We start from the raw sequence: 14765 nt of genomic DNA on the forward strand, positions 1-14765 counted from the left end.
TGGAGCATTTGTAAATAGCTTTTTCAATATTGTATATCGCTATTTCAAATCAGTTCTTTTAAGTTGAATTTGACGATTCTTGTTGATCGCTCATCAAGTTGGAGTTCTTCTAACGACTTGAGTCCTGTTACTGAAATTACGAATTAAGTAAAAATTCAGTTAATAAAATTCATGGCTTACTAAAAAGTTGTAATATTATTAATGCGGCATTAAACATCTATCGTAAGAGGACTCCCTCTGACCAATTACATTAACTTTGATTGACAAATTTCATTCCTTTTACGATGAATTTTCTGTTAAATTGTTTTCTTAATGAATTACTTTACTACTTTTCAAAAAACTTCTTTCAAAACAAAGTTAAATTGCATTCCTAAGGAGTATATGTAATATACAGGGTATAAAGGAATATCTTGTCAGGAAGGGGTGGATGTTAGTCTAGTGGTCAAGAGCGTGGCTTTGTAAGTGGGAGATCCCCAGTTCGAATCCCGCGTATGACTACACTTTATTAAAAAGTATTACGATGTATTTAGTATAATGAATGACTGCATACGTGGGATTCGAACTGGAGATCACCCAATTACAAAGCCACGCTCTTGACCACTAGACCAACACCCTGGAAAGATATTCTTACCGTTATCATAGGTCAAGAAGTCTTGCATACTGGGTGCATTGAAATGATGTGATGATTGCTTTTATTTGATGATAAAACTAATTTATCCTGATTCACCCACAACCATTACATTACACTACATGTTTTTAAATCTTCAATTATTATTATTTTTTACTTTGCGTCACCAATAACATTTTTTGCAGTCAGAGAACCTCCTAAAACGACTATTTCTGGTGGAAAATTAATATCGAAAACCGTTCACGAATAGATAAAATTGTATCTTTGATCTTAAATATCTTAACTAATATTAGGGATATCGAAACGAAGTTAACGTCATTTTTCAGTTTTTTTTTTATGTGGTTTCATAATCATTGTCAAAACCAGTGGTCCTTATGAAACCCCAATCGGGTTTTTCGCCGTAACTCCGCCAAAAATAAAAATACAGCATCGGGGGGTGGAAAATTTGAAAACTAAACCAAAAAAAAGAACATATAGTTTACTTCATGGGTTTTTTTCGGAATTTCGCTTTCTTAGAAAGTTATTAGCGATTGGTGCGTTTTAAATGGATCACCCTGTAAACGTAACAAAGATTATAGAACACCCTAAGAATTGTTTTGGAGGAAATCCTAAAAAAAAGACCAAAATCCATTTCGGTACTTCAGATTAAAGAATTTTCTATAACCTCGGAATTTTAACTACACATTTTCTTAACAATACTTTAATGATAAGACCATTCATTATGCAAATATGGCACTTTATAAGAAGTTCTATCCACTTTTTGTCCAAAAGTACCTTTAATTGAATTTCTTTGATATTTGTTTTCAAATAAAACAAACGCTTTGAAGAAAATCGTAGAAGCCGTTATCGCGAATGTCAAAAAATTAAAAGATTGTTTCAGTGAAGTGATGTTTCCTGTATACTCAGTTTAAACTAAAACTTTATATTGGAATAGCCAGCCAGGTGCAGAGCAATTGTGATTAATTATAATTATTAATAACTTTTATTATATAATTATTCTAATTATAATTCAAAATAATTGTTTATTTATTTAGTCAAATTAAACAAAGTCTTTTGAGGCCGTTTCAAAAGATTTCTTAAATAAACTAAACTTCATCTAATCTCTTCTCTTTATTCGCAAATTGCAGTAGTGCCTTATAGGTGAACTTTTTTGCAGTAAGGTAGTCATCAAGAATGAAAACTTAACATAGGCAACAACAATAAAAAAGGAAACAATAACAAAACGTGGGAAAATGTTGCAAAGAAAAATGAAATTTAAGAGAAAGTAAAATTGTTAGAAAGACATTAAATTGCATCAAATTATATTATTAGTATCATGAACACCGGTTTACTTCAAACATAGTTAATTCTGCCATATTGATCCAATATTTACTGTATAAACTGAATTGTTAATTAAAATTTTGCAACAATATCATAATGAATTTACTGTTAGAACACAAACTAAGTTAGAAGTTTGCAACGAATATTTATACTAAACCTTTCACATATTGTTAGTTCTAGCCAAATGGCCTACTTTGGACATTCTTAAGACTTAGGTTTACACATGTCCTTCTGCCCTTTTCGGGATGGTTAATCTATTTGGTGGAAACTTAAACGTAGTGTATTTTTTTTTGTTTTTGTTTAAGTTACACTCAATTGAGAGAAAGAATTTCAAAATCCATTTTGAGGTGCTGAGTCTAAAAGAGTAGTTTTTATAAAAGAGTTAGTGAATTTGTTTCCGCTCTCCGATTTCGATTTATATTTTTCGAATTCTCCATGTTCACTATACTCTGTTTTTTATAAGATTTATATTACAGAGGATTGTTTGTGCCCAGAAAAAATTTAAATCAAATTACCAATATAAAACGATAATTAAGAAATATACATCATTAACTGTGGCGCATTCTGAATTTTCGCCCCCGGTTTGTAATCGCAAACTATACGTGCTTTTTTTCAGCTAATCGGTATTTTTCAAATGTATCTAACTAGATTTATTAAAACTGCATTTCCATTTAATTTAATGTTACAAACTATACAATGCTGCCGTTCTAATCTATTATATATAGCTTCAAATTGAAGATTCAGTATAAACGAATTTCAGATTGCAAAAAAAGTAGACTTTTTTTTAAAAAAAAACTTCGAATTTTTTAAAGAATTTAATTATTCCTGATACTATATAGTTTGTAAAACCATAAATCTCTTTCAAATGATACTTTTAAATCATGTTTAAATCCCCTCATTCGTCGGAAATTACCCTGAAAGGAATTTTCGTAGGAACGTAGTCACAATCAAGTTATAGGTCTATGTTTACGTAATGCATACATACGATGTTTAGAGAAAACTGTTTAGGAGTTTTTTATTTTGTGGAAATCTTAAATCACCGATAGGAGCGTGCTTGTAGCTTCTTGTTTGTGTTTTACTTGTAATGCACACCTCAACTTAAAGCCGCTAGCCACTTCATCACAGATCTAAGCATTCCTGCATTATCTCAGCATAATAAAAACATGAACTGGCAATGCAAATAGTAAAGCAATGGAAATTGAGACCTGCACAATTAGGGATAGATACCATCTCTTGAGTTTAGTAAACCTCCTGGCAGATTATTGTCTAACTGGATCAGAATTGAATATTGTCTATGGACGAAACTAGGTTACCAAAACAATGTTGGAATAAGTTAAAAGAGTTGGATGGTAAAGAGAATAATAAAGCAGCACAAAATTTTTTCACTCAATTGCGCCTCTGGCTCAGTGTTATTGGGGAACCAAACATTATTTACAACTACGATGTAGATAATATCAAAAGAAAAGTTTCGGATTTAATAGAGAGATGGTACAATCACTCTATCTCAGTTGATATACAGAGAGCAATTAATTCAAGCTATAGTGCCGTCTATAGAGACATAAGTGGGTTGGGTATGATGGAAGATTATATAATGTATAGATGTTCCATTGATAAGATAAGAGTGGTTAGCCAAGTACGAGTGAGTGGAGACAAGACTATTCGAATCTGGAACAGAAGCGGAGGTTACCACTCTGTCGACACTAGCACCCTCTGTAATATATACAATATGAATGTGGAGGAAAATCTGGAACATATCTTGCTCCAGTGCCCCATATACAACCCCATAAGGGATCACCATCTCGCCAGGTTTATTACAAATTCAAAAAATATATTGACCATTGATTCACCAATCAAATTAAATAAATTATATTACTTTATTATTGAAGCATTCAAACTAAGATCTTTTTTAATTAATGAATGATGAAGAGGCCAATAATGTGAGAAAGTGTTGAATTTCTTTATTTTCCGTCTTATGTTTGTATATTACTATTTTTATGAGATTGTATATGTTTAAGTGTAGGTGTCGTTTATTTTTTCTTTTTGTTCAATCTCTTTTGTTTTTGTATTTAATTAAGCATTATAAGCGTACTTTAGTTCTAATTGTATGATATAAAAATAATTTTGATTTTATTTCTAAATTTATTTCAAACTCTATTTTATGTTATAACACAATTTTGTACAGAACCCTGTAATGTGAAGTATTTTCACGAAATACAGAATTTATCTATCTATCTATCTAAAACCTCCTGGCAACGTAGCCAGTCATAACTACTCGTACATTCATTAACAAATCCATTTGGACGCAATGACCTAACTAATTTCTATGAGCACTTGTTGATATTTTAAAGAAGCTACAAGAAATGTTGAATGGATTTTGCTTTATAGCCATACCCTTTACAATTCTTAATTTAAATCTCATAAGGAAATAAGAAAAACTAGAACAGCCATGTTTGGTTATTCCAAATTTATTCGTCCACATATTCTCTTAAATAACTCCCAAAGCAAAAAAACTATTTCAATTTTTCCATCAATAACAAATTTTCTTACCTTTAGAAACAATGCTAAGTATTTGTAAATGAGAGTAGTAATCTAATATTCCTATTTTTTCATATTTCAACTCAATTAGTTCAATGAAATCAAAACTTATCAAATACAGAACTGTTTGTAATTACACTAAAAGTGCACATTATAGTGAAGGACGAGAACTGTGGATAGAATGGAATATTCTACTAGCATCTTCCATCTAGAATCATTTCAAACTTCTAGAAGTAGGCAGAAGAATAAACCAAAAGATACCTTGAAAACTGTTATAAAACCTTTCCATTCTTTTCAACTATCATTGATCACTTTTGAATATCGATTTCTGAAATTGCAAGCGAATCTGGGCTATAAATAAACTTTCATGTACAAAAAAAAAACTCTTCCAAATAAAAGTTATTTATATATGTATGCTACATGTGTGCCACAAGCTTTCGAAGAATTCATCAATAGATGAAATTTTAACAGTTTTGACGGGCGACAGAAAAAAAAAAAATCTTGAGGGATTTGTAAGTTCAAAAAAGTTGGAACTGATGCTTCAATTTTTATCAAAATTGCAATATTGATTGCTGATGGGAAAAACCATTTCCAATTGTTTCAAAGTATTTATCTAAAATAAATTATTTGCAATATAAATTACGTCGTGCGTTTCAATGTGACTATTTTAAATAAAACATGCTGTCAATGTTACAGAAAACAACGCAAATTATTCGTATGGGTACTTGCGATTAATTTAAGGTCGAACAATCCGGTGAACAATTAGGATTTACTATGTGAGTGGGGGGTTTCAAAATATTAAAGAAGAGCTATAATTTATTTCTTTTATATTCTTATGTTATTAGTTTGGATATAGTTGTATAGTTCTTGGTAGATGTTGGCTGTATGGTGCGTCAGTATAGTTTGTTAATTGGCCGGTAGAGAGCAGTCTTTAGAGGCCAGAAAAATGGCCGGTAGAAGAGGAGGGAATTTGCCCATTAGATTTTTTTGAAATTGAGTAACTTTCTTCCCATTTTTCGCAAGTTATTTTCTTGTAATAACTAAGGATTGTTTAGTACTTTTAGCTTCAGTTCACTTTGAATTGTGACTGCATATCTAAGAGAAAGAACACCCACGATAAATAAAACAAAACAAAATTAATATGAAGTGAGTAAAACATTCACAGTGAAAAATCCAACGTTTACAAACGTCTATCTCAATAAAGATATTTTCAAGTGGAACAACGAGGAAAAAAATGATGCAAGGAAAATTGATGACTTTCAGTTCGTAGTTCTCTCTCAAATTTACATTCACTTGATCTCAGAGAACAGTATTGACATCTGGTCCCATTTATTAGGATCTCCTTAACAAAAACTTACAGTTTTAAAAGTTAAGTGTAAGGGTTGATTAAACGCCAAAAGGTACACAAATCAGCTAGTACCCAACATTTCATTCATGCTTAGTTCATATAATTTAAGAAATTTTGCTGCATTAACTTTTCCTTCACATTTTTTAGAATTTATTAGATGTCACAGACCCTTATGCTGGCCATTTTCATCTACAAAATATTTGTTCAAGTAGCACTGTAGATTGACTTTAATATCTATTAATCTATAATAATCAAACTATTAATTACAGGTTAAAAAATTCAAAAACTTTTTTAAAAAATGCTTACATCAACATACATCAATGATTTTGTTTATTTTATTTATTTATTTTATTTTATTTATTTTTTTTAAATCGTCTGTTTAAGTTCATTCTTTGATTAAAGTAATTGTTATTTTATGTAGTAGCCAAACGTTTATAATTAAAGGTAATAATTATCTGGCTTTATCGCAAATAATATGGTTTTCTTCAATTACATTCTCAATCTAGGTGTTATTCCCACAATGTTGTATACATGTAATATAAAGTAAATAAGATATGCATACGTTTAGGACATCTAATTATTCCAGTATTTTACTATAAGTAAAATTAGGGGGTCTAAATTAAATTACAATTGAGAAATGAATCATTATTGTTGAATAATCTACTTGTTATTAACTGTGTGTTATTTGTGCCCACGAATATTTCGGTAAAACGAATTCAACACTGAAATATTGTTTAAATCCTCCGTGATTCAAATTTAAACAGTAGCCGACTCTAACTTTGTCTTTTTCTACTTTTGCATATATATGTGACATCTGAGAATAAAGGGCAAATTAAAGCTAAATCCGAAGAATAATTCGGAATAGAGTTAAAATAAAGTACCTATTTAAAAACGGATATAATATACATTTTATCATAATTATAACAAAATAATATTATGAATGAACTGGCCAGCATAAGGGTCTGTGATATCTAATAAATTCTAAAAAATGTGAAGTAAAAGTTAATGCAGCAAAATTACTTAAATCATATGAACTAAGCATGAATGAAATGTTGGGTACTAGCTGATTTGTGTACCTTTTGGCGTTTAATCAACCCTTATACTTAACTTTTAAAACTGTAAGTTTTTGTTAAGGAGATTTTTGTACCTTTTGGATAGATTTTCATTTTTGTCTATTTTGCAAAGTTACATATCTGCTTTACAGATTTGTTTAAAATTTGGAATAAGCAATTCTATCATTATAACCTGAAAAGGTGTTAAGTCGGAACTGTAACTACCACTGGAGAGATCTTTATAAAGAATGATTATAGTTGCCATCCTCAATAACAATTTTTTTGAGAAAGCGTTTTGAATAAAATAGGAAGGTATTTGTACGTAACTAGCAAAATTAAACTGCGATTTCAGTACTTCCTTTTAAGAGGAGTAAGAAAAACAAGCTGCGAATACAGTACTTCTCCCAAAAAGGCAAAGAGGCAAAGATTTTGAATCGAACGACAATTCATTGATGTAAATCGGTTCACCCATTGATAATTTTAACAGTTGCAAGACTTCCTCTTAGTAGGTGTAAGAGCATGATGGCACTTCACAGCCATGTAGAGGAGCTTTAATCACTTCTTCGTGCTAAATTTTATCAAAATCGGACTAAGCGTTATAGAAATATTGGTAATAATAGTTTTAGAAACGGCCTTACTTGGGTGGGGCAAACTCCCCTCCATATGAGGCATAGCGACGAGACTTTTAAAGTGCAATTCTGTACAAAATTTCGATTCGAATGACACTTCATTCATGAAAATCAGTTCACGTGTCGATAATTTGAAACGATTGCTATACTTCCCCTTAACAAGTGTAAGATTAGATCGTCGCTTTAATGTTATGTAGGGGAGCCCTAACCCTATCATCCTACCAAATTTTATCAAAATCGGGCCATGATTTACAGAGTAATTAGTAATAATAATTTTGGAGGGGGCCTTACATAAAGGGGGCTAGCTCCTCTCCCATTCGATGTACAGAGTCGAGACCCCCAAAAGGCACATCTACATAAAATTCCGAATCGAATGACACCTCATTCATGAAAATCGGTTCGCGCGTTTAGGCGCTACGCAGTTTACAAAAAAGGTAACAACAACAACAACAACAAGAAGAAGAACAAGAACAACAACAATTTTTGAAAATGCCGTTTTTGCACATTTTCGGCAACTTTTTTCTCAAAATCTATCAGATCTAGGTTGTTGCAAAAAAATTACAGTTATAAAGGAGGATTTGCCCTACATTATAAAGAAAATTTGGGAATTTTATCTTTTATAGAAAAAGAGAAAAAAATTGTCAAAGTTGGGTGTTTTTCAACGTTACGCTTTTTCCTGCAGTTTTTGATGATCAACCCTTATACAACTGTCCTACCGGACAGTTTTAATAAAGTTTTACCTGCTTCCCAATACGGACATGGGAGGTGCTATATGGACAGTAACCAAGAATGCAAGAGTCTCTTTAAGAATAGCTTAACAAATTTCGTAAACAGTTCTCTTATAATTGATAAAAGAAAGTGATATGATTAATTTTGTTATGCAATTCAAAGGAGACAGTGAACAATCTTTTCAACTTTGTCCAGTTCTATAAAAATAAAAACTATACCCTTATCAGTAACGTATTCATCAATCACTTATTGTCAAGAGTAACGCCAAGGATACACTTAAATTACTTTAATTTTCCTGCATTTCCAATTAAACAAAATCTGTACCACGGACGAGAGTTAAGATAATTTAGGAATTTAAATAATTTCCTAAAGCCAACAACTAGAGAATACAGTCTAAAGTGAGGAGTTACTAGAGAATACAGACTAAAGTGAGGAGTTAAGTTTAAACTTTCCTGTAGGATTATATTCATAAACTGGCCATAAGTCATAGTCCCTAATATTGCCTGCCTGAGAATTAATGTATGTGTATAATCCCCACAGAATTTATGTTGTGATTTATATAATAACACCCTAGTTGTGCCGACTAGAGTGGTAGTTATACTAGCTTCAAGGATGCGCCCAGAACCTATCCTGATAACTAGCCCACTTACAGGATATCTACTCTTATTTAAATATATCCAATTTACAGCTTATTAGTCCACTTTTCAAAGATAATAAATAAATAAAATAAAGGAAAGTAAAACACTTCTTTCTCCTATTGCAATCCAGAAAAGTTACAACTAATTTTTTTTTAATTAATGCCCGCCAACATCTGAATTCATTAGCGCCCAAAACCTTTTTTTAATGCACTGTTAATGCACCTCCAAACAATGCCCTCTCGTTACAGAAACACTACCCCTAGGAAGAGAAAATTTAAGGGATGACATCTGGGAAAAAAACCCGACACCTCCGCGTTGGAATGCAGTGCCCAAAACCAATAAGCTAATCACTCCCTGATAGTTTTTACAATGATCAACTTTTGTGTTAATATAAACAAGAGACTGTAGTCGTAGATGAGTTTCAGCTCCTCCAGATCAACCTAGAATCAATAGTCTGATAGTAAGTTGAATCTAATAAATATTTAAATCTATCGTCTTGGATTCAACTTATTATCAGACTATTAATTCTAGGTAAATCTATCTGGTGGAGCTGGAATTCATCTACGACTGGAGTCTGTTGTTTATATTAACATAAGAGATGAACATAGAAATGTTAGATAGAAGTTAATAACAGCTCAATCAACTGGGACCAAATTGTGACTACCTTAAGAGTCAAAGTTTGTCAAAAAAAAAAAAATGAAAGCGTTTGTAAAGTGGAATCTGTATTTGTGTTTATAGATTGAGCTAGAATTTGATTGTGGGTTCAAAAACCCAAGCTATTGCACACAACGACTTCAACAGGCCCTCTAAGAAATGAGTGAATTTTAGGAATGTTATTGTTACTTGTGTTGTTAGAGTGGTATAACATTAGAAACGCTAGATCTCTGAAGAATTAGTTAGTCACAAGCTCGTATCAATCCCAGTTCAAAGAACGTTTCTTTTTTTATAGCAATAAACTGAAGAAAAAAAGTCCAGTATAGTTGTTCTTGAGAGAAGCTGATAATCAAATTTCAAAGTATTTAAAACTCAAATTGAAAAATGTAAACGCACACAACAGTTTTTCATTTGTGATTGGAGAAAGTAGAAATTAAAATAACATTTAAATGAGTAAATTAATGAACGTCACTATAATTATTGAAGAAAGAAATCACTCCAGCATACACTCTATTGTTGAAAACTGATAAACTAAAAAAGAATTTTAGCAGTGTTAATGTTGAGTGTATAGTTAATTTAGCAGTTCATTAATAATAATGGCAGATTTGCTACATTTGTTCCAATGTTAAATTTTAATAGCAGCTAACTAATTAGCTATAAAATAAATTACTTAAAACGCTACCTGAAAGTTTGGAGGGATAGAGATCGTTAATTAATATTATTAAGTGACCAAAAAAATAAAAGCTAAAACATAAAATACGAAATTGAAACTCTGTAATTAGTATCTTGCGAGATAATAATCAACCGAGTCAATCAACAGGTAATTTAGGTTACTTCAATGGATCGAAAATGACTTTTTTTTATGCATTTTTGAATTAATAAAAGAATTAAAAGGATTTCATTTTGATTACTAAAATGATTTGTATTTAATATCTTATCTCCCGAGAAGCTATTCTTATTTTCGTAGAAACTGTTGAAATCTTACCCAATTACTTTCTCTTTACCGTGATTCTTCTCTTCAGATGGTACATGGCCAGCACGTTAACCCATTTTCACTGTAGTAATCTCTTTAGTCAAGAAAATAGGCGCCACGGTAACCGAACGGTAAGAGGCGAGACCTGCAAAGCAAATATGTATTGTGGTACTGGGTTCGATTCCCGGTATTAGGCCTTTGATTTTATTTAATGGTTAATAAAAGAAATTTACAGTAAAGTATGTTTGCTAGTCGCCTCCGTCCACGACACCTGATTGGTAGTTGGACGTAAAGCCCCTCCTGAAAAAATAGGCGATTACATTACTTTACTTACTTTACTTTAGTCAAGCAAATAGAAAGTGTTCTTTTACGCCAAACGCAGGGTACGATAGATATACGTTAATTCTTTCTTCCCAAATCGTCCTTGATAAAGGAATCATTTAGATACTCAAAGTAAGGACATCAAGTTCGTTAATAAAGGACACATTATAAATAATAATTTGAAAGTTAGTTACAAAGGTTAGACACAAGTTAGGGTATGGGGTCCATCAGTTAATTCCTCAAAGTATGATCCCTTCAATCCAACTTTTTGCCAATAATTCATTAGCTATTTTTTGGCACCAAGGAGGCAAAGAAATATTGATAGTAAAATGTTTTCCCAAGCCTGGATTGAAGTAAGAGGTAGTTCGAAGAACGGAGAAGATTGGGAGAAAAACATGAGAAGGAAGAATTTCAAACTCCTTAATTATATTTGAGGCAATCTGAGGCGAAGTAGGTGGTCTAGGCTTCAGAATAATGCTTAAATATTATGCTGCAAAAGGAATATTTTCTGTTGACAAAGAGGGTATATCTTCAGACAGACTAGAATGAACCCTACCACTTATGCTAAATATAGCACAGATGTGATAGCTTGCCCTAATAGGAAACAACTTAAAATAAGTACTACGAAAGAGCACGAAACAGCTGTAAAAAAAATGCAAACTTTGTTATTCCCTATTACGTTTAAAAATAAAAATAATTATGATTCACATACAATTCACGCTCAAAAAAGAAATTAAGATCTAAAGACGGCAAAGAAGCCAAATTCTTAACAGACTCTAGAAGCTCTCCTTGAAAACAATTAAGGACATAAGCGTATGCAAAGGGATTGAGGCTGATGCATACATAAATTTCGCATTCTTTCTTTTAATCAAATGTCCTTAAATAAATGATCATCGTTTTGCATCAGACATAGAATCTAACCTCAAATTTGGACTCTCAGCCAGGGCTAATTAATAAAAATCTCCAACCTACCGACTGTAAATCCAACCAACATAACCATCCCATCCAAAGACTCTGCTCCTTCAATAACCCAAACAACTACACCTCTGTACCCAAACAAAGAACAATGATACACTTCTGTTAACTTACATAAGATTCGCTTATAGCACCCCACGGTATCGTTTTGTAGTTCTGAATTAAGAAAAATCTTAAAGAAGTTTGCTTGAAGATGGAAGAATTAAGTTGATGCGACTAAGTCACAGTCAAGTTTCATAGACGCAGCTTCACGAAATACAATCATTCGCCTTCTTCGATTTTGTGTTTTCGATCTAGATTGTTTACATACATACACCTACAAAGATCCGCTAAAAACGTCTATTTTGTAATCCATGGAGCTCTAAAGCAAAACTTCCGGAGACATATGAATTGACCAAAATTTATAATTATAGAGTTTAGAAGAATGTATAATTTAGTTCTAAGTTTAAATTGCAACACCAACTGTACAAAGTGTAAAAAGAAAAAGGAGTGCCTTTTCCCATTGGCTAAGCTGAAAGTTTTACCATAACTCAAACACAATGAATATTACAGTCGATTAGGATTTCCAATAGATTTGTTCCCAGAGAATATTTTTCAAAATTAATACCATTTCATTTCCACCAGTAAAAGGCAGTAAAAATTCTCTACTGCTATTTTAAAACCCATTTGAGCGTATGGAATAGAGCTGTGGGTTCAATCAAACGTAACAATCTCCAAAGAATTTCATCTCTACAATCTAAAATACTTCGATCCATATTGTGGCCCGCAAAGCTAATATGTACGGTGTGGTACCGGGTTCGATTCCCGGTCTTAGGCCTTGGATTTTATTTAATGGTTAATAAAAGAAATTTACAGTAAAGTATGTTTGCTAGTCGCCTCCGCCCCCTAGTAATTCGGTAATTGGACGTAAAGCCCGCCTGAAAAAATAGGCAATTACTTTACTTTACTTTTTTACTTCGCTCCTTTTCACATCTCAAAACGCAAGCAAAACCCCTCTCAGAAAACTCCACTTCAACCAGCAATCATACGCAAATTCTTCTTCTAGAATTCTTGCTGACAACCCAACAAGAAGTCTTAAAAGACAGTGGCCTCGTGATCTCATCTCTAGTGAAGAGAGTGACTAATAGTGTTCATTGTTTAACTTCTAGTGCTGGGTAACTTCTACACTCGTTTACATCTATCTACTCATCACGCCAACGCGCGGATTGTAGCACAAATAAACAAGAATAATTTAAAAAAAAAAAGAGTTGCAGTGGATACTTACAAATAAACGCACAATAATTTTTTTAAAACCACTTTTCGGATTCAGGGGACCTCAATATATGGGATATGTCCCGGGTAAACTCAAATTAGAAAACCCGTAAGTTTACGAAACTTTCACTTCCTTAGCCGTTTACGGGGAATAAACAAGATAATCCCTTAAGATCTTTCTAAATGACTTCTTTTTAATCAAGAATAATTAAAAAAGAATCAAACTTCGTACCGACATTTTCACTACGTAAATCGTGATTAATGTTTTTTTTTTATGACAATTACAATCGAATTTAAGGTATTGTTTAAAAAAAAAGGTTTTGGCTATTTAATAAGAGGATGAAGTAAACACAATAGATGCCATCAGAAGAGAGGTAAGTGCAGTAGACTGGCGACAGACAAGCCGTCTAGCCAAATGATAGCGCTATGAGTATCTATATTTAGCCGCACGAGCTATAAGCTGTGCGTGCGCAGAGAGCTATACCTAAAACATTTGTCATATCCTTTCATTACTGTATCTAACTCTTTAACAAAAACTTACAGTTTAAAATGTTAAGTATAAGGGTTGATTAAACGCCAAAAGGTACACAAATCAGCAAGTACCCAACATTTCATTAATACTTCATTGATATTATTTAAGTAATTTTACTGCATTAATTTTCATTCATATTTTTTAGAATTTATTAGATGTTTCACAGGCCCTTATGCTGGCCATTTTAATCTACAAAATATTTGTTCAAGTAGAACACCATTTAACTTAGATTGACTTTAATATCTAATCAACAAACTATTTATCACAGGTTAAAAAGAAAAACTTTATTAAAAAAAATAAAAAAAAAAAAAATGAGGCTGAAAAATTCAAAAACTTTTTGAAAAAATGCTTACACCAACATTCATCAATGATTTCATTTATTTATTTTTATTTTTAAATAAAAATCGTCGGTTTAAGTTCATTCTTCGATTAAAGTAATTGTTACTTTATGTAGTAGTCAAACGTTTATAATAATAGGTAATAATTATCTGGCTTTATCGCAAATAATATAGTTTTCTTCAATTACATTCTCCATCTAGGTATTCTTCCCACAGTATTATATATTTGGAATATAAGATAAATAAGATATGCATATTTTTATGACAGCTAACATAATTATTCCAGTATTTTACTATAAGTAAAATTAGAGGGACTACATTAAATTACAATTGAGAAATGAATAATTATTGTTGAATAATTTACTTGATATTACCTACGCGTTATTTGTGCTCACAAATACTTCGGAAAGACGAATTCTAGACTGAAATATTGTTTTAAATCCGTGATTCAAATTTAAATAGTAGCCGACTCTGCCTTTGTCTTTTTCTACTTTAACATGCATGTATAAGATGTGACAACTTCAGAATAAAGGGCATATTAAAGATAAATCAGAAGAAAAATTTGGAATAAAGCTAAAATAAAGTACCTATTTAATTACGAAGATATAATATACATTTTATCATAATTATAACAAAAAAATAAAATATTATGAATGAACAAAGGGAAGGGATTAGCTATGCGGTTAGCGTATTGGATTCCCATGTGGAGGTTCCGGGTTTGAATCCAGCTGCAGACCCTTAGATTTTCTCTTTCTAAGAGCTTCTAACAGCTCACTGTCCGGGTGATGGACAGTGTTGTCTGTAACGAGAGAACGCTGTACGGAGGCCGGCAGTGCACTGAA

General features: G+C 31.8%; 1 protein-coding gene across 14 annotated transcripts in view; it reads right to left on the reverse strand.

The window, feature by feature from the left end:
• LOC141461393 (uncharacterized) overlaps positions 1–14765 on the reverse strand; it is a 561940-nt gene that overhangs the window by 506911 nt on the left and 40264 nt on the right. The window lies entirely within an intron of this gene.

The sequence above is a fragment of the Rhodnius prolixus genome, unplaced genomic scaffold (genome assembly GCF_049639745.1).
Source record: "Rhodnius prolixus isolate KJV_2025 unplaced genomic scaffold, Rpr scaffold_1, whole genome shotgun sequence".
Lineage (NCBI taxonomy): Eukaryota > Metazoa > Arthropoda > Insecta > Hemiptera > Reduviidae > Rhodnius > Rhodnius prolixus.